We start from the raw sequence: 22803 nt of genomic DNA on the forward strand, positions 1-22803 counted from the left end.
TTCTGGGAGCAGTGACTGTGCTGAGCTGTTTAAAGAACATTTCCTGGTATTTTATGCTCGAGGCTCGGTATCAGCTGTGGAACGACCCCTGGTTTTGTGATATAACAGATGCTGTTCGAGACTCCATTGTCTGGGTCACAATCGAGTTCCTCCACCACATTCTAACCCCGGGTGTCCCATTTCTCCTGATTCTGCTGCTCAATGTTCTCACCGTCAGACACATTTTAGTGACCAGCAGAGCCCGCAGGAGACTCCGCGCTCACACCAATGGGGACGCTCAGTCTGACACAGAAATGAGAAACCGAAAAATATCCATCATTTTACTGTTTGTGATCTCGGCCAATTTCATCCTGTTATGGTCAATGTTCATGCTGTTTTCTATATGGAGACGGATGTCGTGGATTGGGTATCAGTCTGTGTATCTCCACCCCTTTATGCGTGAATTGGGCTTCATGCTGCAGCTCCTCAGTTGCTGCACAAACACCGCGATTTATGCCGTGACCCAGACTAAGTTCAGGCAGCAGCTGAAGAATGTGCTGAAATATCCCTTCACCCAAATCCATCCATCCATCAAATTCCCTCATTAATCACACCATCCGGGATTTTCTCATTTCAGTTCAGTGTTTCAGCGATGGAGCAGCCTGTCGCTATGGTAACAGACTGAGGGTAGCGCTGGTTTGTCCATCCTTACCCCACAGGGGGGTTAAAGGGAAACATTTCAATGTTTCTCGCAACTCAGGGGCCAGTGAGAAAAGGCACCATCCCACTGACTGTATCCATCACTGCCATTTGTAACCAATAAAAATGTTGATTAAAGCGTGCCGAGCAGCAGAGTGACCGATGTTGTTGTGTGTCTTTGTGTTGGAGAAGCTGAGCTGGAGAGAGACAGACTCAGCCCCAAGTCCTGGTCCTCAGGGAAGGGGAGGACACCGCGCCCTGAGCTCAGGAGCTGGGTATAACTCCCTCTGTACTCCCCCCCACTCCAACCTGGCCTCCCCATTTCCTCTCTTCCTCCTCAATTCTCTCCCTCTCTCTTTTCCACCACCTCTCCTCTTCATTCTCCCTCATCCCCCTCTCTCTCACACACACCCAAAACAGGTTTCTACACCTGCCTCCATTCTTCCCTCTCCCCCTCCCCCTCACTCTCTCTCTCTCTTTTGCCGCCTCTGTCTGCCTTCTGCAACTCCATCTCTACCACATTTCCCCCCCTTCTCCCATATCCCATCCCCATCATCGCACACTCAGCCTCACCACCAATACCCCAGTCTCTGGGTCAGAGGGGAAGGGATGGACCAGGGAGACAGTGTGTGGCAGATAGACAGGGAGGGAGGGAGAGAGATTCAGCCGAAGAGAAACGGAAGGAGGTGGAGAGAGAGAGAGAGAGTCACCGAGGAAGTGGGATCGAGAGTGGGAGAAGGTGGAGAGAGAGTGAGGGGCAGGGAGAGAGAGGGGCAAGAGAGAGATAGGTTGAGGAAAAGAAAGAGAGACACACGGGAGGAGATAATGAGAGTGAGGGTTGCGAGAGAGAGTGGGCGAGAGAAAGGGTGAGACTGAGAGAGGGGTGAGGGAGGGGGCAAGAGAGAAAGGGAGTGAGAGAGAGGGGTGAGGGAGGGGGCAAGAGAGAAAGGGAGAGAGAGAGAGGGGTGAGGGAGGGGGCAAGAGAGAAAGGGAGAGAGAGAGAGAGACGGGACGAGAGAGAGACGGACGAGAGACAGAGCGAGGGCGAGAGAGAGAAATGGTGAGAGAGAGCAAGGGCAAGAAGGAGAGAGGAATGTGTGGGGAATGGTCGAGAGAGAGGGGGGTTGGAGAGAGAGAGAGGGTGAGAGCGAGCGTGAGGGGCAAGAGAGGACGAGACAGAGAGAGAGAGAGGGAGGGAGGGAGGAAATGGGTGAGAGAGAGAGGGAGAGAGTTAGCAAAAGAAAGATAGAGGGGGGTGAGAGAGATGGGCGAGAGACATCAACAGGGAGAGAGGTGACTGAGGAGAAGAGGTTGAGAGAGCGAGAGAGAGGGGATGAGAGAGCGGGAATGAGGGAGAGAGTTTGTGAGAGCGACGGGGGGAGAGTGAGAGAGAGGCGACTAGCGAGTGACAGATGAGAGAGAGGGGGGTGTGAAAGAGAGAGATAGAGAGAGACAGAGAGAGAGTGGGGTAGAGAGAGAGAGGAGGCAGGAGTGGGAGGGAGGGTCGAGAGAGACAGAGAGAGAGGGAGAGCGAGAAAGAGAGAGAGAGAGATGAGAGAGGGCGACAGGGTTGAGAGAGGAGGAGAGGGTGCGAGAGCGAGAGTGAGATGGGATGACAGCGCAAAGGAGGAAGAGATGTGTCGAGAGAGAGAGAGGGCAAGAGTGATAGAGGGGCGTGAGAGATGGCGACAGGGAGAGGATGACACAGAGAGAAGCCATAATGAGAGAAAGAGTCGCAGAGAGATGAAGAAAGGAGGTGAGCAAGGGGGAGAGAGTGTGCACGAGAGAGACAGCGAGAGAAAGAGGAGGCGAGAGAGAGAGAGAGGTCAAGATGGAGGGAGAGAGGGGTCAGATACGAGAGAGAGTGTGAGAGACAGAGGGAGAGAAGGTCGAGAGAGAGAGAGGATTGATAGAGAGAGAGAGAAGGGGACGGGATAGAGAGAGAGGGATACAGAGAAAGAGAGGGGGGGAATGAGAGAGAGAGGCCTCGAGAGAGGGAGAGGGAGCGAGAGATAGGGGAGAGCGAGATGGAGAGATGGGGCAAGTGAGAGGTAGAGAGATGACAGAGAGAGAGAGAGGAGGCAGAGACAGAGGGAAGGCCATAAGAGACAGAGAGAGAGACAGACAGACAGACAGAGACAGAGAAAGAGGGGTGAGAGAGGAAGAGAGGGTGCGAGAGTGATGAGGCAAGAGTGAATGAGGAAGACAGTGGCGAGAGAGAGGGACAGACAGAGGGGCCAAAGAAAGAGAGGTGCGAGAGAGAGAGAGAGGGGGGGTGATAGACAGAGGGATAAAGAGGGAGAGAGTGAGAAAGGGAGAACGAGAGAGAGAGAACAAGAGAGAGAGAATGAGAGAGAAAGAGAACGAAAGAGAATGAGAGAGAACAAGAGGGAGGGAGAAAGGTGCAAGAGAGAGGGAAAGAGGGGGCAGATACAAGAGAGAGAGTGAGAGAGCAAGAGAGAGGGGAGAGGGAGGGAGGGAGACAGGGAGACAGGGAGAGAGTGAGTGAAAGAGAGCAAGAGAGGGGCGACAGAGAGAGAGCAAGGGGGAGAGAACAAGGTGAAGAGAGAAGGGAGAGAGAGAGGGAGAGAGAGGGGAGAGAGTGCGAGGGGGGAAGGGAAAGGGATACAGAGAGAGAGAGCACGAGCAAGTGAGAGAGGGAGAGCGAGATACAGAGACGGGGAGAGCAAGAGAGAGGAGGGCAGATCGAGAGATGGGGGCAAGCTAGAGACAGAGGGATGAGAGAGTGAGGAAGTGAGGGAGGGAGGACTGAGAGAGGTAGGGAGAGAGAGAGAGAGCAACAGACAGACATAGAGAGAGATAGAGTAAGAGTAAGAGAGAAGAGGTGAGAGAGGGAGGACGGAGAGAGAGGAAGAGAGAGAGATAGACAAACAGAGCACGAGTGAGCGAGCGAGAGAGAGAGTGAGATAAGCGAGAGAGGGGAGCAAGAGAGAGGGAGAGAGAGAGCGTGAGAGAGGGTGAGAGCGCAAGAGAGAGGAAGAGTGAGAGAGAGAGATAGGAAGTGTAAGAGAGAGAGGATGTGAGAGTGGGAGGGGGATAGAGAGAGAGTGGGAGAGAGAGAGGTACAGCAAAAGAGAGGGGAGGCGAACGAGAGACAGGGATGAAAGAGAGGGGCACGAGAGAGACAGAGATGGCAAGAGAGGGAGTAGAAGCTGAGAGAGACAGACTGACAGACAGACAGTGTGACAGAGAGAGGTAATGAGAGGGGGAGAGAGATAGGACGATGGGGGAGGGAGGGGGAAGATGGGGGGAGAGATGGAGACGATGGGGGGGGACAGAGGGAACGATGGGGGAGAGAGAGGGGAGAGAGAAAGAGAGAGAGGAGACGATGGGAGAGAGAGAGGGGTCGATGGGAAAGAGAGAGGGGACGAGAGAGGGAGAGAGAGAGGACGATGGGGGAAGAGAGGGGACGATGGGGGAGAGAGAAGGGCGAAAGAAGGAGAGAGAGGGTCGATGGGGTGAGAGAGGGGACGATGGAGGTGAGAGAGGGCATGAGAGAGGGAGAGAGAGGGGGAAAGAGTGGGGATGAGAGGGGGAGGTAGCGGACGAGGGGGGAGAGAGGGGGAAAGAACGGGGACGAGAGAGGTGAGAGAGAGGGGAGAGAGAGGTTACGAGAGGGATGGAATGAGGGGACGAGATGGGGAGAGAGGGGACGAGAGAGGGAACGAGAGTGGGAGAGAGAGTGGGAGAGAGAGGGGAAGAGAGGAGGGGAGAGAGAGGACAAGAGGAGAGAGAGGGGACGATGAGGGAGAGGGGGTGAGAGGGGGAGAGAGGGGGGAGAGAGAGGGGAAGAGAGGTGGGACAAGAGGGGGAGAGAGAAGACAAGTGTGGAGAGAGAGGGGACGAGAGAGAGATAGAGAGGGGAGGGAGAGAGAGGGGAGGACAGAGGGAGACTGGGGACGAGGGGAGAGAGGGGGGACGGGGGTGAGAGAGAAGGGATGATAGGGGGAGAGAGGGGGGACGATGGGGAAGAGAGCGCGGACGATGGGGGGAGAGAGGGGATGAGAGGGGGAGAGAGGTGATGAGGGAGGGAGAGAGAGTGGACGTTGGGGGTAGAGAGAGGGGGGAGAGAGGGGGCAGAGAGGGGTTGATGGGGAGAGAGAGGGGACGAGAGAAGGTGAGAGGGAGAGAGAGAGGGGATGAGAGAGGTGAGAGGGAGGGGAGTGAGAGGGAGAGAGGGGAGAGGTGAAGAGAGGGAGTAGTGAGGGGACGAGAGGGGAATGAGAGGAGACGATGGGGAGAGAGGGAGAGTGAGAGGGGAGAGAGGGGGGAGAGAGTGTAAGAGAGATGGGACAAGGGGGGAGACAGAGAGGATGGGGGTGAGAGAGAGGAGACGAGAGAGGTAGAGAGAGGAGACGAGAGAGGGAGAGAGGGGGGACGGGGGGTGAGAGAGAAAGTATGGGGGGGAGAGAGGGGGGACGATGGGGAGAGATAGGGGAGAGACATGGATAGAGGGGGGACGTTGGGGGGAGAGAGAGGGTGCCAGAGGGGGAGAGAGAGGGGATGAAAGGGGGGTAGAGAGGGGTCGATGGGGTCAGAGGGGGAGAGAGAGGGAGAGAGAGAGCCGACCATGAGGGGAAGAGAGATGGGACAAGAGAGGGGAGAGAGAGGTGACGGGGGGAGAGAGAGGCGATGAGAGGGGAGAGAGAGGGGACAAGAGGGGGGGAGGTGGGGATGGGGGGTGGAGAGAGAAGGAAAGTGTGTGGATGAGAGGGGAGAGGTAGCAGAAGAGAGTGGGGAAGAGAGGGGATGAGAGAGGGAGAGAGAGGGGGAAAGAGCGGGAACGAGAGAGTGGAGAGAGAGGGGACAGAGAGGGGAGAGAGAGGGGATGAGATGGGGAGAGAGAGGGGATGAGAGAGGTGAGACAGAGGGGCGAGAGAGGTGACGAGAGGCAGAATGAGGGGAAGGGAGGGGGAGAGGGGGACGAGAGAGGGAGACAGAGGGGAGGATGGGGGAGTGAGGGGAGAGAGGGGGGTGGGAGAGGGTAAGAGAGGTGGGACAAGAGGGGGAGAGAGAGAGGACGAGTGTGGAGAGAGATAGAACGAGAGAGGCAGAGTGGGGGAAGGGAGAGAGAGGGGAGGAGAGAGGGAGAGAGAGGGGAAAAGAGGGGAGGGGGGATGGGGGTGAAAGAGTGGACGATGGGGGTAGAGAGAGGGGGGAGAGAGGGGGCAGAGCGGGGATGATGGGGGTAGAGAGAGGGGACGAGAGAGGGAGAAGGGGGAGAGAGAGGGGTCGAGAGAAAGATAGGGAGGAGAGATAGAGGGAGAGAGGGGAGGAGAGAGGGAAAGAGAGAGGGTGATAAGAGGGGGCAGTGAGGGGACGAGAGGGGAGAGACAGGGGACAATGGGGGAGAGGGGGCAGTGAGAGGGGAGAGAGGGGAAAGAGAGAGGGCAAGAGAGTTGGGACAAAAGGGGGAGAGAGAGAGGACGAGGGTGGAGAGAGAAGGGACGAGAGAGGGAAAGAGAGGGGATGAGAGGGGAGAGGGGGGACGGGGGTGAGACAGAAGTGTCGATGGGGGTAGAGAGGAGACGAGAGGGTGAGAGAGAGGGGTCGAGAGAGGGAGACAGATGGGAGGATGTGGGAGAGAGAGGGGATGATGGGGGAGAGAGAGGGGATGAGAGGTGGAGAGAGTGGGGACGGTGGGGGTGACGGGGAGAGAGAGGGAGACAGAGGGGACGAGAGAGGGAGAGAGAGAGGGGGAGGGAGAGGGGACGAGAGAGGGAGAGAGAGATTGGATGAGAGGAGGAGAGAGCGGACGAGAGAGGGGAGAGAGAGGTGACGTGAGGGGGAGAGAGAGTGGATGAGAGAGAGAGAGGGGAAGAGAGAGGGGGAGAGAGGTGATGAGAGGGGGGAGCGAAGGGACGAGTGGGGGGGAGAGAGGGGACGATGGGGGAGAGATAGGGGAGAGAGATGGAGAGAGGGGGGACGTTGGGGGGATAGAGAGGGGACAAAAGGGGGGAGAGAGGGGTCGATGGGGTCAGAGGGGGAGAGAGAGGGAGAGAGAGAGCAGACCATGGCGGGGCAGGGGGGGAAGAGAGATGGGACAAGAGGGGGAGAGAGAGAGAGGACGAGTGTGGAGAGAGATGGGACGAGAGAGGCAGAGAGGGGGAAGGGAGAGAGAGGGGAGGAGAGAGGGAGAGAGAGGGGAAAAGGGGGAGGGGACGATGGGGAAGAGAGAGGGGCAATGGGGTAGAGAGAGGGGAGAGAGGGCGTAGAGGGGGCAGAGAGGGGATTATGGGGGTAGAGAGAGGCGAAGAGAGATGGAGAAAGGGAGAGAGAGAAGTGACGAGAGAGGTGATAGGGAGGAGAGAGAGAGGGAGAGAGGGGAAGAGAGCGGGGAGCAACGTGATGAGATGGGGTAGTGAGGGGACTAGAGGGGGAGAGAGGGAGGGGACGATGGGGGAGAGGGGCAAGAGAGCGTGCAAGAGAGGTGGGACAAGAGGGGGAGAGAGAGGACGAGGGTGGAGAGAGAAGGGACGAGAGAGGGAAAGAGAGGCGAGGGAGAGAGAGGGGAGGAGAGAGGGAGAGAGAGGGGATGAGAGGGGAGAGGGGGGGATGGGGGTGAGAGAAAAGGTTCGATGGGGGGAGAGAGAGGGGACGAGAGTGGGAGAGACAGGGGTCGAGAGAGGGAGAGAGATGGGATGATGGAGAGAGAGGGGGCAGTGAGGGGGGAGAGAGGGGCGAGAGAGAGGGCAAGAGAGGTGGGACAAGAGGGGGAGAGAGAGAGGACGAGGATGGAGAGAGAAGGGACGAGAGAGGGAAAGAGAGGGGAGGGAAAGAGAGGGGACAAGAGGGGAGGGGGAATGGGGGTCAGAGAGAAGGGTCGATGGGGGAAGAGAGAGGGGACGAGAAGGGGGAGAGAGGGGTCGAGAGAGGGAGAGAGATGGGAGGATGGGGGAGAGAGAGGGGATGATGGGGGGAGAGAGAGGGGACGAGAGGTGGAGAGAGCGGGGACGATGGGCGTGATGGGGAGAGAAAGGGAGACAGAGGGGACGAGAGAGGGAGAGGGGATGAGAGAGGGGAGAGAGAGGTGACGTGAGGGGGAGAGAGAGTGGGCGAGAGAGAGAGCGGAAGAGAGAGGGGGAGAGAGGTGATGAGAGGGGGGAGCGAGTGGACGATAGAGGGGAGAGAGAGGGGATGATTGGGGGAGAGGGGAGGAGTGAGAGGCGGAGAGAGGGGAGAGGGAGAGGGTAACAGAAGTGGGACAAGAGGGTGGGAGAGAGAGAGGACGAGGGTGGAGAGAGAGGGTTGAGAGAGGGAGAGAAAGGGGAGAGAGAGAGAGGGGAAGAGAGAGGGAGAGAGAGGGGACGAGAGTGGGAGAGAGAGGGGAGGATGGGAGAGAGAGAAGGGATGATGGGGGGAGAGAGAGGGGATGAGAGGGGGAGAGCGCAAGGACGATGGGGGTGACCGGGAGAGAGAGGGGATGAGAGGGGGAGAGAGGGGACGAGACAGGGGAGAGAGAGGAGACATGAGGGAGAGAGAGGGGGTACGAGAGAGAGAGAGAGAGGGTGGAGAGGAGAGGGGGGAGCAGGTGATGAGAGGGGGAACTAGTAAACGAGGGGAGGAGAGAGAGAGAGGACGAGTATGGAGAGAGAGAAGACGATGGGGGAGAGGGGGGAGTGACAGGGGGAGAGAGGGGGAGAGAGGATAAGAGAGGTGGGACAAGAAGGGGAGAGAGAGAGGACGAGTGTGGAGAGAGATAGGACGAGAGAGGGAGAGGATGGTGGGAGAGAGAGGGGAGGAGAGAGCGGGAGAGAGGGGAGGGAGAGAGAGGGGAGGAGAGCGGGAGAGAGAGGGGTCAAGAGGGGAGAGGGGGGATGGGGGTGAGAGAGAGGGCATGGGGAGGAGAGAGGTGATGAGAGAAGGAGAGAGAGTGGACGATGGGGGTAGAGAGAGGGGAGAGAGGGGGGAGAGAGGGGGCAGAGCGGGGATGATGGGGGTAGAGAGAGGGGATGAAAGAGGGAGAAGGGGGAGAGAGAGGGGACGAGGAAAGATAGGGAGGAGAGATAGAGGGGGAGAGGGGAGGAAAGAGGGAAAGAGAGAGGGGAGAGAGGTGATGAGAGGGGCAGTGAGGGGGCGAGAGGGGAGAGACAGGGGACAATGTGGGAGAGGGGACAGTTAGAGGGAAGAGAGGGGCGAGAGAGAGGGCAAGAGAGGTGGGACAAGAGGGGGAGAGAGAGAGGACGAGGGTGGAGAGAGAAGGGACGAGAGAGGGAAAGAGAGGGGAGGGAGAGAGAGGGAAGGAGAGAGGGAGAGAGAGGGAGAGAGAGGGGATGAGAGGGGAGGGGGGGAACGGGGGTGAGAGAGAAGGGTCGATAGGGGTAGAGAGGAGACGAGAGGGGGAGAGTGAGGGGTCGAGAGAGGGAGACAGATGGGAGGATGGGGGAGAGAGAGGGGATGATGGGGGAGAGAGGGGGGACGAGAGGTGGAGAGAGTGGGGACGGTGGGGGTGACGGGGAGAGAGAGGGAGACAGAGGGGACGAGAGAGGGAGAGAGAGAAGGCGAGGGAGAGGGGACGTGACAGTGGAGAGAGATTGGATGAGAGGAGGAGAGAGGGGACGAGAGAGGGGAGAGAGAGTGGATGAGAGAGAGGGGGAAGAGAGAGGGGGAGAGAGGTGATGAGAGGGGGGAGCGAAGGGACGAGGGGGGGAGAGAGAGGAAGAGAGAAGGAGAGAGAGGGGACGATGGGGGGAGTGTGGAGGAGTGAGAGGCGGAGAGAGGGGGAGGGAGAGGGTAACAGAAGTGGGACAAGAGGGGGAGTGAGAGAGGACGAGGGTGGAGGGAGAGGATTGAGAGAGGGAGAGAGAGGGGAGCGAGGGGGAAGAGAGAGAGAGAAGGGACGAGAGAGGAGAGAGTGGACGGGTGTGAGAGAGAAGGGACGATAGGGGAAGAGAGAGGGGACGAGAGGGGGAGAGAGCGGGGAGGAGAAGGGGAGAGAGAGGGGATGATGGGGGAAGAGAGAGGGGACGAGAGGGGGAGAGATAGAGGGGTAGGGAGAGGGGAATAGAGAGGGGAGAGAGAGGGGATGAGAGGGGGAGAGAGGGGAGAAAGAGGTGACATGAGGGGATGAGAGAGGGGGCAGAGAGTAGGGAGAGAGGTGATGAGAGGGGGGAGCGAGGGGAAGAGAGGAGGGGAGAGAGGCGATGATGGGGAGAATGTGGGGGAGTGAGAGAGGGAGAGAGGGGGAGAGAGAAGGTAAGAGAGGTGGAACAAGAGGGGGAGAGAGAGAGGACGTGGGTGGAGAGAGAGAGTCGAGAGAGGGAGAGAAAGGGGAGGGAGAGAGAGGGGAGAAGAGAGGGACAGAGAGGAGACGAGAGTGGGAGAGAGAGGGGAGGATGGGAGAGAGAGAGGGGATAAGAAGGGGAGAGCGCGGGGATGATGGGGTGACTGGGAGAGAGAAGGAGAGAGCGGGGATGAGAGAGGGGGAGAGCGAGGGGATGAGAGGGGGAGAGAGGGGACGAGTGAGGGGAAAGAGGGGACGAGAGAGAGAGGGGGGGAAGAGAGGGGGGAACAGGTAATGAGAGAGGGAGCTAGCGGACGAGAGGGGGAAAGAGAGGGGACGAGAGAAGGAGGGAGAGGGGAGGAAGCTAGAGGGGAGGAGAGAGAGAGAGCGAGGGGAGTGAGAGGGGACGAGACGGGGACTAATGAGGGAGAGAGAGGGGGAGACAGAGGGGCGATGTGGGGAGAGAGCGGGGACAGAGTGTGGAGAGTGAGGGGCGAGAGAGGGGGAGAGGGGGGACGAGAGAGGGAGAGAGACCGTAGAGAGAGGCGTGAGAGAGGGGACGACGCGGGGAGACAGACAGAGAGAGAGGGGACAATGGGGGAGAGAGAGGGCAAGATGGGGGAGAGAGAAGGTACAAGAGAAGTGGAGAGAGGGGACGAGAGGCTGAGAGAGAGGGGACGATGGGGTGAGAGAGAGGGGACGAGAGAGGGAGAGAGGAGGGACAATGGGGGAGAGAGAGGGGACAAAAGAGAGAGAGAGGGAGGGGACGAGTGAGGGATAGAGAGGGGAGGATGGGGGGAGATAGAGCGGAGAGAGAGGGAGAGAGAGGAGACAATGGGGGATAGAGAGGGGACGATGGGGGAGAGCGAGGGGAGAGAGGGGGGAGAGAGAGGGGAGACCGCCGGTAGAGAGAAGGAGAGAGAGGGGTCGATCGAGAGAGAGAGAGAGAGAGAGGGGGGACAGAGCGGAGAGAGAGATGGGAGATAGAGGTGAGAGAAAGGGAGAGAGAGGGGGTAATGGGGAGAGAAAGGGGAGAGTGGAGGAGAGAGAGGGGAGGATGGGGGAGAGAGAGGGGAGGATAGGGGGAGAGAAAATGGGGGCAATGGTGGGAGAGAGAGGGGACGAGAAAGGGGGAGAGAGGGGACGAGAGGGGGAGAGAGAGGGAACGATGGGGGGAGACAGGGAGAGAGAGGGACAGAGAGGGGCGATGTGGGAGAGAGAGGGAACGGGGACAGAAGGGATGAACGAGGGATTGAGAGGGGAGGGAGAGAGAGAGGGGACGATGGGGGATGAGCGAGGTGATGATGGGGAGAGAGAGTGGACGAGAGAGGGAGAGGGAGGGGTCGAGAGGGGGAGAGAGGGGAGAGAGGGAGAGAGAGGGGATGATAGGGGAGAGAGGAGGAGAAAGAGAGGGAGAGAGAGAGGTCGATGGAGGGAGAGAGAGAGAGGAGAGAGAGGGGAGAGAGAGGGTCGAGAGAGGGGAGAGAGAGGGGACTACGGGAGGGAAAAGAGGGGACGATGGGCGGAAACAGAGGGGACGAGAGGGGATGATGGGGGAGAGAGAGAGGACGATGGGTGCAGAGGGGGAGACAGGGGGAGAGAGGGGACAAGAGAGGGGAGAGAGAGGTGACGAGAGGGGGAGAGAGTGGACGGGGAGATAGGGGTCGAGAGAGAGGGGACGAGGGAGGGAGAAAGAGGGGGAGAGGGAGGGGGCGAGAGAGGGGAGAGAGAGGGGAGAAAGAGGTGGCGAGAGGAAAGGAGTGAGGGGACGAGCGGGGAGAGAGGGAGACGATGGGGGGAGAGAGGTGATGGGGGAGTGAAGGGGCGAGAGGGTAACAGAGAGGGGATGAGAGAAGGAAAGAGAGGAGACAATGGGGAGAGAGACGGAACGAGAGAGGTGAGAGTGAGGTGACGAGAGGGGTGGAGTGAGGGGACAAGAGGGGAGAGAGAGGGGATGATGGGGGAGGAGAGGTGATGAGGGAGGAGCGAGGGGTCGAGAGGGGGAGTGAGAGGGGTAGAGAGGGGGAGAGAGAGGGTAAGAGAGGTTGGACAAGAGGGAGAGAGAGAGAGGACGAGGTGGAGCGAGAGGGGACAAGAGAGGTAGAGAGGGGTGAGAGAGGACAGAGAGGGGAATGAGAGAGTGGCAAGGAGAGAGGGAGAGAGGGGGATAAGGAGGAGAGAGGGGGCACGGTGGTGAGAGAGAGAAGGGACGAGAGGGGGAGAGAGAGGGGACGATTGGGAAGAGAGAGGGGACGATGGGGGGAGAGAGAGGGGACGATGGGGGGAGAGAGAGGGGGCGAGAGGGGGAGAGAGGGACGAGAGAGAGAGGGGAGAGAGAGGGAGAGAGAGGGAGAGAGAGGAGAGGATGGGAAGAGAGAGGGGATGATGGGGGAGAGATGGAGGACGAGAGGGGGAGAGAATGGGGACGATGGGGGTGAGGGGGAGATAGAGAGAGGGGGGGAGGGAGAGGGGACGAGAGAGGGGAGAGAGAGGGGACGAGAGGGGGAGAGAGGGGACGAGAAAGGGGAAAGAGAGGTGATCAGAAGGGGAGAGAGAGGGGACAAGACAGAGAGAGGGGAAGAGAGAGGGGAGAGAGGTGATGAGAGGGGAGAGCAAGGGGACGAGAGGGGGAGAGAGATGGGATGAGAGAAGGAGAGAGTGGGGAGGGAGCGAGAGGGGAGTACAGAGAGAGAGAGAGGGGGAGGGAGGGGGACGGGTTGAGAGAGAAGGGACGAGAGGGGGAGAAAGAGGGGACGATGGGGTAGAGAAAGGGGACAATGGGGGAGAGAGACGGGACGATGGGTGGAGATAGGCGGGCCGAATGAGGGGGGAGAGAGAATGAGAGTGGGAGAGAGGGGGACTAATGAGGGAGAGACAGGGGTCGATAGGGGGAGTGTGGGAGGAGAGAGAGGAGAGAGAGTGAGAGAGAGGAGCCGATGGGGGTAGAGAGAGGGTAGAGAGAGGGTACGATGGGGAGAAACAGAAGGCATGATGGGGGAGAGAGATGGTACGAGAGAGGGGGAGAGGGGGGATGAGGGGGGAATGAGAGATGGAGCGAGATCATAGAGAGGGAGAGAGAGAGGGGACGACGAGGGGATACAGAGGGAGAGAGAGGGGACGATGCGGGGAGAGAAGAGGGCACGATGGGGAGAGAGAGGCTATGAGAGAGGTGGAGAGAGGGGACGAGAGGGGGAGAGAGAGGGGACAATGGGGGAGTGAGAGGGAGAGAGATGGGACGATGGGGGGAGAGAGAGGGGAGAGAGAGGGGGAGAGAGGGGGGAGAGGGGGAAAACGGTGGGGAGAGAAAGGGAGAGAGAGGGTTCGATGGTGGGAAGGAGAGGGGATGAGATGAGGAGAGAGGGAGACAATGGGGGGAGACAGAGAGGACGAGAGGGGGAGAGAGAGGGGATGATGGGGGTGGAGAGAGAGGTGATGAGAGGGGGAGGGAGAGGGGATGATGGGGAGAGAGAGGGGACGATGGGTGCAGAGGGGTAGAGAGGGAGAGAGACGGGACAATGGGGGAGAGAGAGAGGGGACAAGAGGGGTGGAGAGAGAGGTGATGAGAGGGGACGGGGAGATAGGGGACAAGTGAGGGATAGAGGGGAATGAGTGAGGGATAGGGAGGGGGAAAGGGTGGGGGGTGAGAGAGGGGAGAGAGGGGGATGAGAGGAGGAGAGAGGGGGACGAGAGAGGTGAGAGAGAGGTGACGCGAGGGGTGGAGTGAGGGCACGAGAGGGGAGAGAGAGGGGACGATGGGTGAATAGAGGTGATGAAGGGGGAGGGAGGAGACGAGAGGGGGAGAGAGGGGACGAGAGGGGAGAGAGAGCGGGAGTGAGGGGGGGAGAGAGGGGGAGAGAGAGGGTAAGAGAGGTGGGACAAGAGGGTAGAGAGAGGACGAGAGTGGAGAGAGAGGGGACGAGAGAGGGTGAGAGAGGGGAGGCAGACAGAAGGGAGGAGAGAGGGATAGGGAAAGGACGAGAGGGGAGGTGGGGATGGGTTGAGAGAGAAGGGACGAAGGGGGAGAGAGAGGGGAGAGAGAGGGGGAGAGAGGGGACGAGAGGGGTAGAGAGAGGGGACAATGGGGGGAGAGAGAGGGAGAGAGATGTGACGATGGGGGAGAGAGAGGGGAGAGAGAGGGGGAGAGAGGGGACGAGAGGGGGAGAGAGAGGGGACAATGGGGGGAGAGAGAGGGGACGAGTGAGGGAGAGAGAGCAAAGAGAGAGGGTGAGAGGGATCGATGGGGGAAGAGAGAGGAGTCAAGAGAGGGAGAGGGAGTGCACAAGAGGGGAAGAGAGAGGGGAGAGAGAGGGAGAGAGAGGGCGAGAGGAGACGATGGGGGCAAAGAGAGAGGAGAAGAGAGGGAGAGGGAGGGGACGAGAGAGGGGAGAGAGATAGAGACGAGATGATGGGAGGAAAGAGAGGGGATGAGAGCGGGGGAAAGAGAGGGAGACAGAGGGGGTGATGGGGTAGAGAGAGGGGACGATGTAGGAAGAGAGAGAGAGAGAGAGGAAGAGAGGGAGAGACAGGGGACGATGTGGGGAGAGAGAGTGGAGAGAGAGGTGAGAGAGAGGGAGAGAGGGTACAATGGGGGAGAGAGAGGGGCGTGTGGGGAGAGAGAGGGGAGAGACAGGGGAGAGACAGTGGAGAGAGAGGGGACGACGGGGGCGAGAGTGAGGGAGATAGAGAGGACGATGGTGGGAGAGAGAGGGAGAGAGAGGGGAGAGAGATCGAGAGAGGGGGAAAGAGGGAGAGAGAGGGGACGATGGGGGAGAGAGAGGGAACGATGGGGGAAGAGAGTGGGGAGAGAGAGGGGACGATGGGGGTGAGAGGGGGAGTGAGAGGGATAGAGAGAGGCGATGGGGAGAGAGAGGGGACAAGGAGAGAGGGGACGAATGAGGGATTGAGAGGGGAGAGAGAGAGAGGAGACTATGGGGGTTCAGAGAGGTGATAATGGGTAGAGAGGGGGATGAGAGAGGGAGAAGGAGGGGCCAAGGGGGGAGAGAGAGGGGACAATGGGGGGAGAGAGGGGACAATGGGGGGAGAGAGGGGAGGATAGGAGAGAGTGAGGGGCGGGAGAGAAGGAGAGAGAGGGGACGATGGGGGGGGAGAGAGAGAGGGGAGAGAGAGGGTAGAGAGAGGGGGGAGAGGGGGAAAACGGTGGGGAGAGAAAGGGAGAGAGAGGGTTCGATGGTGGGAAGGAGAGGGGATGAGATGAGGAGAGAGGAGACAGTGGGGGGAGACAGAGAGGACGAGGGGGGAGAGAGAGGGGATGATGGGGGGGAGAGAGGGGACGATGGGTGCAGAGGGGTAGAGAGGGAGAGAGAGGGGACAATGGGGGAGAGAGAGAGGGGACAAGAGGGGTGGAGAGAGAGGTGACGAGAGGGGACGGGGAGATAGGGGACAAGTGAGGGATACAGGGGGATGAGTGAGGGATAGAGAGGGGGAAAGGGTGGGGGTGAGACAGGGGATGAGAGGAGGAGAGAGGGGGACGAGAGAGGTGAGAGAGAGGTGACGAGAGGGGTGGAGTGAGGGCACGAGAGGGGAGAGAGAGGGGACGATGGGTGAATAGAGGTGATGAAGGGGGAGGGAGGAGACGAGAGGGGGAGAGAGGGGACGAGAGCAGGAAAGAGAGGGGACGATGGGGGAGAGAGAGCGGGAGTGAGGGGGGAGAGAGGGGGAGAGAGAGGGTAAGAGAGGTGGACAAGAGGGTAGAGAGAGGACGAGAGTGGAGAGAGAGGGGACGAGAGAGGGAGACAGAGGGGAGGCAGACAGAAGGGAGGAGAGAGGGAGAGGGAAAGGACGAGAGGGGAGGTGGGGATGGGTTGAGAGAGAAGGGACAAAGGGGGAGAGAGAGGGGACAATGGGGAAGAGAGAAAGGATGAGAGGGGGAGAGAGAGTGGAGAGAGATGGAGTGAGAGGGGAGAGAGAGTGAGAGAGAGGGGACGATGGGGGGAGAGGGGTGATGAGAGGGAGAGAGAGAGAACGAGAGGGAGAGAGGGGGGAGAGTGAGGTAGAGAGTGGGGACGATGGGGGGAGAGAGTGGGGACGATGGGGAGACAGAGGGTAGAAAGAGGCAGAGTGAGGAGACGATGGGGATGGAGAGGGGGAGAGAGGGGAGAGAGAGTGAGAGAGAGGGGACAATGGGGGTAGCGAGGGGGATGATGGGGAGAGAGAGGGGACGAGAGCGGGAGAGAGAGGCGACGATGGGGTAGAGAGAGAGGACGAGAGGGAGAGAGAGAGAGGGGAGAGTGAGGTAGAGAGAGGGGACGATGGGGGGAGAGAGAGGGGACGATGGGGAGAGAGAGGGTAGAGAGAGGGAGAGTGAGGGGACGATGGGGGAGAGAGAGGGGACAACAGGGGTAATGAGTGGGGAGAGAGAGGGGACAATGGGCGAGAGAGAAAGGACACGATGGGGAGAGAGAGATGTGTCGAATGGGTGAGAGAGGGGAGAGGGGACGATGGGGGGAGAGAGAGGGTAGAGAGAGGGAGAGTGAGGGGATGATGGGAGGAGAGAGTGAGGACGATGGTGGGAGAGAGAAGGGACGAGACAGGGGAGAGACGGGACTAGAGGGTAAGAGAGAGTGGACAAGGGGGGAGAGAGTGGGTTAACAGGGGGAGAGAGGGGAGAGAGGGGGATGATTGGGGGAGAGAGAAGGGAGAGAGGGGAGAGAGGGGGAGAGAGGGGGAGAGAGAGAGGAGAGAGAGGGGCGGATGGGGGAGAGAGAGAGGGGACGAGAGGGGGAGAGAGCGGAGACGAGGGGGGAGGGGGAGAGAAAGGGGGAGAGAGGGGACCAGAGAGGGAGAGAGAGGGGGAGAGACAGGGAAAGGGAGAGGGGATGAGAGAGGAGAGGGAGCGAGAGGAAGGAGAGAGAGAGGTGGAAGAGAGGGGACGGGGGTGAGAGAGAAGGGACGAGAGGGGGAGAGAGAGGGGATGATTGGAGGGAGAGAGGGGATGATGGGGGTAGAGAGAGGGGACGATGGGGTAGAGAGAGGGGAGATGGGGGAGAGAGATGGGACGATGGGTGGAGAGAGAGGAAATGAATGAGAGGGGAGAGGGTACGATAGCGGGAGAGAGGGGGGAACCAATGAAGGAGAGAGAGTGGAGAGAGAGCGAGAGAGAGGGGCGATGGGGGGAGAGAGAGGGGACGAGAGGGGGAACGAAAGCTAACGATGGGGAGGGGGGAAAGAGAGGGAGAGAGAGGGTTCGAGAGAGGGAGAGAGAGGTGAGAGGGAGGGGAGAGAGGTGACAATGGGAGGAGAGAGAGGGGACGAGAGGCGGACAGAGAGGGGACGATGGGGAAGGGGGTATGGAGAGGGAGGGAGAGAGGAAGAGAGAGGGGATGGAGAGGGGTGGAGAGAGGGGAGAGAGGGGACGTTGAGGGGAGAGAGAGGGGACGAGTCGGGGACAGAGAGGGGAGAGAGTGGAGAGAGTGGGAGAGAGAGGGGACGATGGTGGGATAGAAAGGGAACAATAGGGAGAGAGGGGATGACAGGGGGAAGAGAGTGAGGTGACAGAGGGGACGATGGAGAAGAGAGAGGGCATGATGGGGGAGAGAGTGAGGGGAGAGAGAGGGGATGATGGGGGGGAGAGAGAGGGGACGAGAGATGGAGAGAGAGGGGACGATGCGGGAGAGAGACGGAACGAGAGAGGTGAGAGAGAGGGGAGAGAGGTGATGAGAGGAATGGAGTCAGGGGACGAGCGGGGAGACAGAGGGGGGATGATGGGGGAGAGAGGTGATGGGGAGAGAGGGGACGAGAGGGGGAGGGAGAGGGGGAGTGAGGGGGAGAGAGAGGGAAAGAGAGGTGGGACAAAAGGGGGAGAGAGAGAGGACGAGGGTGGAGAGAGAGGGGACGAGAGAGGGAGAGAAATGGGCGGGAGAGAGGGGTGACGATGAGGGGAGAGAGAGGGGACGAGAGGAGGAGAGAGAGGGGTGGGAATGTGAGGGGAGAGAGAGGGGACGATAGCGGGAGACAGAGGGGACGAGAGAGGGAGAGAGAGGGGACGATGGGGGGGGAGAGTGAGGGGACGATGTGGGGAGAGAGTGAGGGGACGAAAGGGGGAGAGAGAGAGGGGAGAGGGAGGGAGAGAGAGGGAGAGAGAGGTGATGATGTGGGGAGAGAGGGAGAGAAAGGGGACAATGGGTGGCCAGGGAGGAGACGATGCAGGAAGAGAGAGACAAAAGAGAGGGGAGAGAGAGGGAGAGACGGGGGGAGAGAGGGTAAGAGGGAGGTTAGGAGAGGTGAGACAAGAGGGGACGAGAGAGAGGACGAGGGTGGAGAGAGCGGGGACGAGAGAGGGAGACAGAGGGGAGGGAAAGAGAGGGGGGACTATGGGGTGAGAGAGAGGAGACGAGATGGAAAGAGAGAGGGAAAGAAAGAGAGGAAGAGAGAGGGGGAGAGATTGTGGGAGACAGAGGGGTGGAGAGAGGTGAGAGAGGGCAGAGAGAGGAGACGAGAGGGAGAGAGAGAGGGTAAGTGAGAGAGAGGGGAAGAGAGAGGGGGAGAGGGGGGCAAGAGAGAGGGGGAGAGAGAGGGTGAGAGAGGTGATGAGGGGGGGAGTGAGGGGACAAGAGCGGGAGAGAGAGGTGACGAGAGAAGGAGAGAATGGGGAGGGAGCGAGAGGGGAGGATAGAGAGAGAGAGTGGACGACGGGAGAGAGAAGGAACGGGAGCGATATAGAAGGGACGAGGGGGGAAGAGAGAGGGGACGATGGGGGAGAGAGAGGGGACGAATGAGGTGGGAGCGGTGACGAGAGCAGGAGAGAGGGGGGACGGTGCGGGAGAGAGTTGGGGAGAGAGAGGATGAAAGAGGGAGAGGATGGAAGAGAGAGGGAGAGAGAGGGGTTAGAGAGAGAGGGGAAGAAAGAAGGAGAGAGAGGGGTCGATGGGGGGAGGGAGAGGGGACGATGGGGGGAGAGAGAGGGGACGATGGGGGGAGAGAGAGGCCACCATGGGAGAGAGACAGAGGGAACAAGAGAGGGGCAAGAGAGGGGAAAGAGAGGTGATGAGAGGGGTGGAGAGAGAGGTGAGGAGAGAGGGAGAGAGGGGACGAGAGAGGGGAGAGAGCGGTAACCAGACGGGGAGAGACAGGGGAAGAGAGAGGGAGAGAGAGAGGGAGAGAGAGAGGGAGAGAGAGAGAGGGGGAGAGAGAGAGGGAGAGAGAGGGGGAGAGAGAGCAGAAGAGAGAGAGGGGGGAGAGAGAGAGAGGGGGAGAGAGGGAGAGAGAGGGGTCGATGTGGGGAGAGAGAGGGAATGATGGGGGTGAGAGAGGGGACGATGGGGGAGAGAGATGGAACAACGGGCGCAGAGGGGGAGAGAGGGAGAGAGAGAGGGGAAAGTAAGGTGATCCAAGGGGTGGAGAGAGAGGTGACGAGTGGGGGAGAGAGAGGGGACGCGAGGGGGGAGATGGGGACGAGAGAGAGGGATAGAGAGGGGGCGAGGGAGGGAGAGAGAGGGGTGAAATGGAGGGGGCGAGAGAGGGGAGAGAAAGGGCAGAGAGAGGGGATGAGAGGAGGAGGGGAGAGAGGGACTGAGAGAGGGGAGAGAGAGGGGAGAGAGAGGTGACAAGAGGAGTGGAGTGAGGGGACGAGAGGGGAGAGAGAGGTGACGAGAGGAGTGGAGTGAGGGAACGAGAGGGGAAAAAGAGGGGGAGTGAGAGGGGGAGAGATTGAGCGAGAGAGAGGGGACGAGGGGGGAGAGGGGACGAGAGAGGGGAGAGAGGGGTAACGAGAGGGGGAGAGAGAGGGGCAGACAGAGAGAGAGAGAAAGACGGGGAAGAGAGAGGGAGAGTGAGAGAGAGGGGATGAGACACAGGGGGTGAGAGAGAGAGAGAAGGGTGAGAGAGAGAAGGGGTGAGAGACGGCGTGTGTGAGAGAGAGAGGGGAAGGAGGGAGAGAAAGTGTGTGAGAGAGGGGGATTAAAGAGAGAGAGGGTGAGGGAGAGAGGGGGTGAGAGAGAGGGGTGAGAACGAGAGTGCGGGAGGGGTATGAGGGAGAGAGGGGTGAGAGAGAGATGGGTGTGAGAGAGAGGGGGGTGAGAGAGGGCTGAGAGAGAGAGAGCAGGGAGAGAGAGGGTGAGAGAGATGGGGTGAGAGAGATAGGGGTGAGAGAGATAGGGGTGAGAGAGAGAGAGAGGGGAGTGAGAGAGATAGGGGTGAGAGAGATAGGGGTGAGAGAGAGAGAGGGGTGAGAGAGATAGGGGTGAGAGAGATAGGGGTGAGAGACAGAGAGGGGTGAGAGAGATAGGGGTGAGAGAGATAGGGGTGAGAGAGATGGGGTGAGAGAGAGAGAGAGGGGAGTGAGAGAGATAGGGGTGAGAGAGTTAGGGGTGAGAGAGATAGGGGTTAGAGAGAGGGAGGGGTCAGAGAGATAGGGGTGAGAGAGATAGGGGTGAGAGAGAGAGGGGGTGAGAGAGATAGGGGTGAGAGAGATAGGGGTGAGAGAGAGAGAGGGGAGTGAGAGAGATAGGGGTGAGAGAGATAGGGGTGAGAGTGAGAGGGGTGAGAGAGATAGGGGTGAGAGAGATAGGGGTGAGAGAGAGAGGGGTGAGAGAGATAGGGGTGAGAGAGATAGGGGTGAGAGAGATGGGGTGAGAGAGAGAGAGGGGAGTGAGAGAGATAGGGGTGAGAGAGATAGGGGTGAGAGAGAGAGAGGGGTGAGAGAGATAGGGGTGAGAGAGATAGGGGTGAGAGAGAGAGAGGGGAGTGAGAGAGATAGGGGTGAGAGAGATAGGGGTGAGAGAGAGAGGGGTGAGAGAGATAGGGGTGAGAGAGAGAGGGGTGAAAGAGAGAGGGTGGAGAGAGATAAGGGTAAGAGAGAGAGAGAGGGGTGAGAGAGATAGGAGTGAGAGAGAGAGAGGGGTGAGAGAGATAGGGGTGAGAGATATAGGGGTGAGAGAGAGAGAGGGGTTAGAGAGATAGGGGTGAGAGAGATAGGGGTTAGAGAGAGAGAGGGGTGAGAGAGATAGGGGTGAGAGAGATAGGGTTGAGAGAGATAGGGGTGAGAGAGATAGGGTGTAGAGAGAGAGAGAGGGGTGAGAGAGATAGGGGTGAGAGAGATGGGGGTTAGAGAGAGAGGGGTGAGAGAGATAGGGGTGAGAGAGATAGGGGTGAGAAAGATAGGGGTGAGAGAGAGAGAGGGGTGAGAGAGATAGGGGTGAGAGAGAGAGAGGGGAGTGAAAGAGAGAGGGGTGAGAGAGATAGGGGTGAGAGAGATAGGGGTGTGAGAGAGAGAGGGGTGTGAGAGATAGGGGTGAGAGAGAGGTCGTGAGTGAGAGAGAGGTGTGTGAAAGAGAGAGAGGGGTGGGAGAGAGAGAGGGGTGAGAGAGATAGGTGTGAGAGAGAGGGGGTGAGAGAGAGAGAGGGGTGAGAGAGATAGGGGTGAGAGAGATAGGGTTGAGAGATAGGGTTGAGAGAGAGGGTGTGAGAGAGAGAGAGGTGATAGAGAGAGGGGTGAGAGAGTGGGATGACAGAGAGGGGAAGGGACAGAGAGGGTAAGAGAGAGTAGTGTAAGAGAGAGAGGCGTTAGAGTATGAGAGGGCTGAGAGAGGGATGAGAGAGAGCGGAGTGAGAGAGAGAAGTGAGAGAGAGAGAGGCGGGATCGAGAGAGAGATGGGGTGAGACCGAGGGGTCGAGAGAGAGGCAGTGTGTGAGAGAGGGCGGTGAAAGAGAGAGGGTGAGAGAGAGAGGAGTGAGAGAGAGAGGGGTGAGAGAGAGGGTTGAGAGAGACAGAGCTGTAAGAGAGAGAGGCTAAGAGAGAGGAGTGTGAGAGAGGGGCGTGCGAGAGAGAGAGAGAGAGGGGTGACAGAGAGAGAGAAGGGCTGAGAGAGAGAGAGAGTGAGAGAGAGGGGTGAGACTGTGAGAGGGTGAGACAGAGTGAAGGACTGTGAGACAGAGAGGGAGCGAGAGAAAGAATCGGGTGAGGGAGAGAGAGGAGGTGAGACAGAAATGGGGTGAGAGAGGGTGAGAGAGTGGGGGAGAGAGACAGGGATGAGAGAGCGAGGGGGATGAGTGAGAGAACCTGCTGAGAGAGAGGTGGTGAGAGAGAGAGATGGAGAGAGAGTGACTGGGTGAGAGAGTCAGGGGGTGAGAGACGGGGGAGAGATAGAGGGGCGAAAGAGAAAGGGTGGAGAGAGTGAAAGGAGAGAGAGAGAGTGGTGAGAGAGAGAGGGGGCGAGAGAGAGGGGGCGAGAGAAAGGTGGCAAGAGAGACAGTGGGCGAGATTGAGGGAGAGGGGACGATGGGGAGAGAGAGTGAGGATGATGGTGGGAGACAGTGAGGATGATGGTGTGAGAGAGAGGGTACGAGACAAGGGAGAGAGGGGATGATGGGGGGAGAGAGAGGGCACCATGGGAGAGAGAGAGAGGGAGAGAGAGGGGACAATGGAGGAGACAGAGGGAACAAGAGAGGGGCGAGAGAGGGGAAAGAGAGGTGACGAGAGGGTTGGAGAGGGGGAGTGCCGAGAGGGGACGACAGGGGGGACGAGAGGGGGGATAAAGGGAGGGGATAAAGAGAGGAATAGAGAGAGGACGAGGGAGGGAGAGAGAGGGGGAAAGGGAGGGGGTGAGAGAAGGGGGAGAGAGGGGAGAGAGAGGTGACGAGAGGAGTGGAGTGAGGGGACGAGCGGGGAGAGAGAGGGGACGATGGGGGAGAGACGTGATGGGGGAGTGAGGGGACGAGTGGGGGAGAGAGAGGAGAGGAGAGACGGAAAGAGAGGTGATGATGGGGGGGGAGAGAGAGGGATTGAGAGGGGGAGAGAGAGGGAGAGGGAGGGGCCAAGAGAGGGAGAGAGAGGGGATTAGAGGAGGAGAGAGAAGGAACGAGAGAGGTGAGAGAGAGGGGAGAGAGGAGATGAGAGGAATGGAGTCAGGGGACGAGCGGGGAGA

This window comes from Chiloscyllium punctatum, unplaced genomic scaffold, assembly GCF_047496795.1.
Source record: "Chiloscyllium punctatum isolate Juve2018m unplaced genomic scaffold, sChiPun1.3 scaffold_159, whole genome shotgun sequence".
Taxonomy (NCBI): domain Eukaryota; kingdom Metazoa; phylum Chordata; class Chondrichthyes; order Orectolobiformes; family Hemiscylliidae; genus Chiloscyllium; species Chiloscyllium punctatum.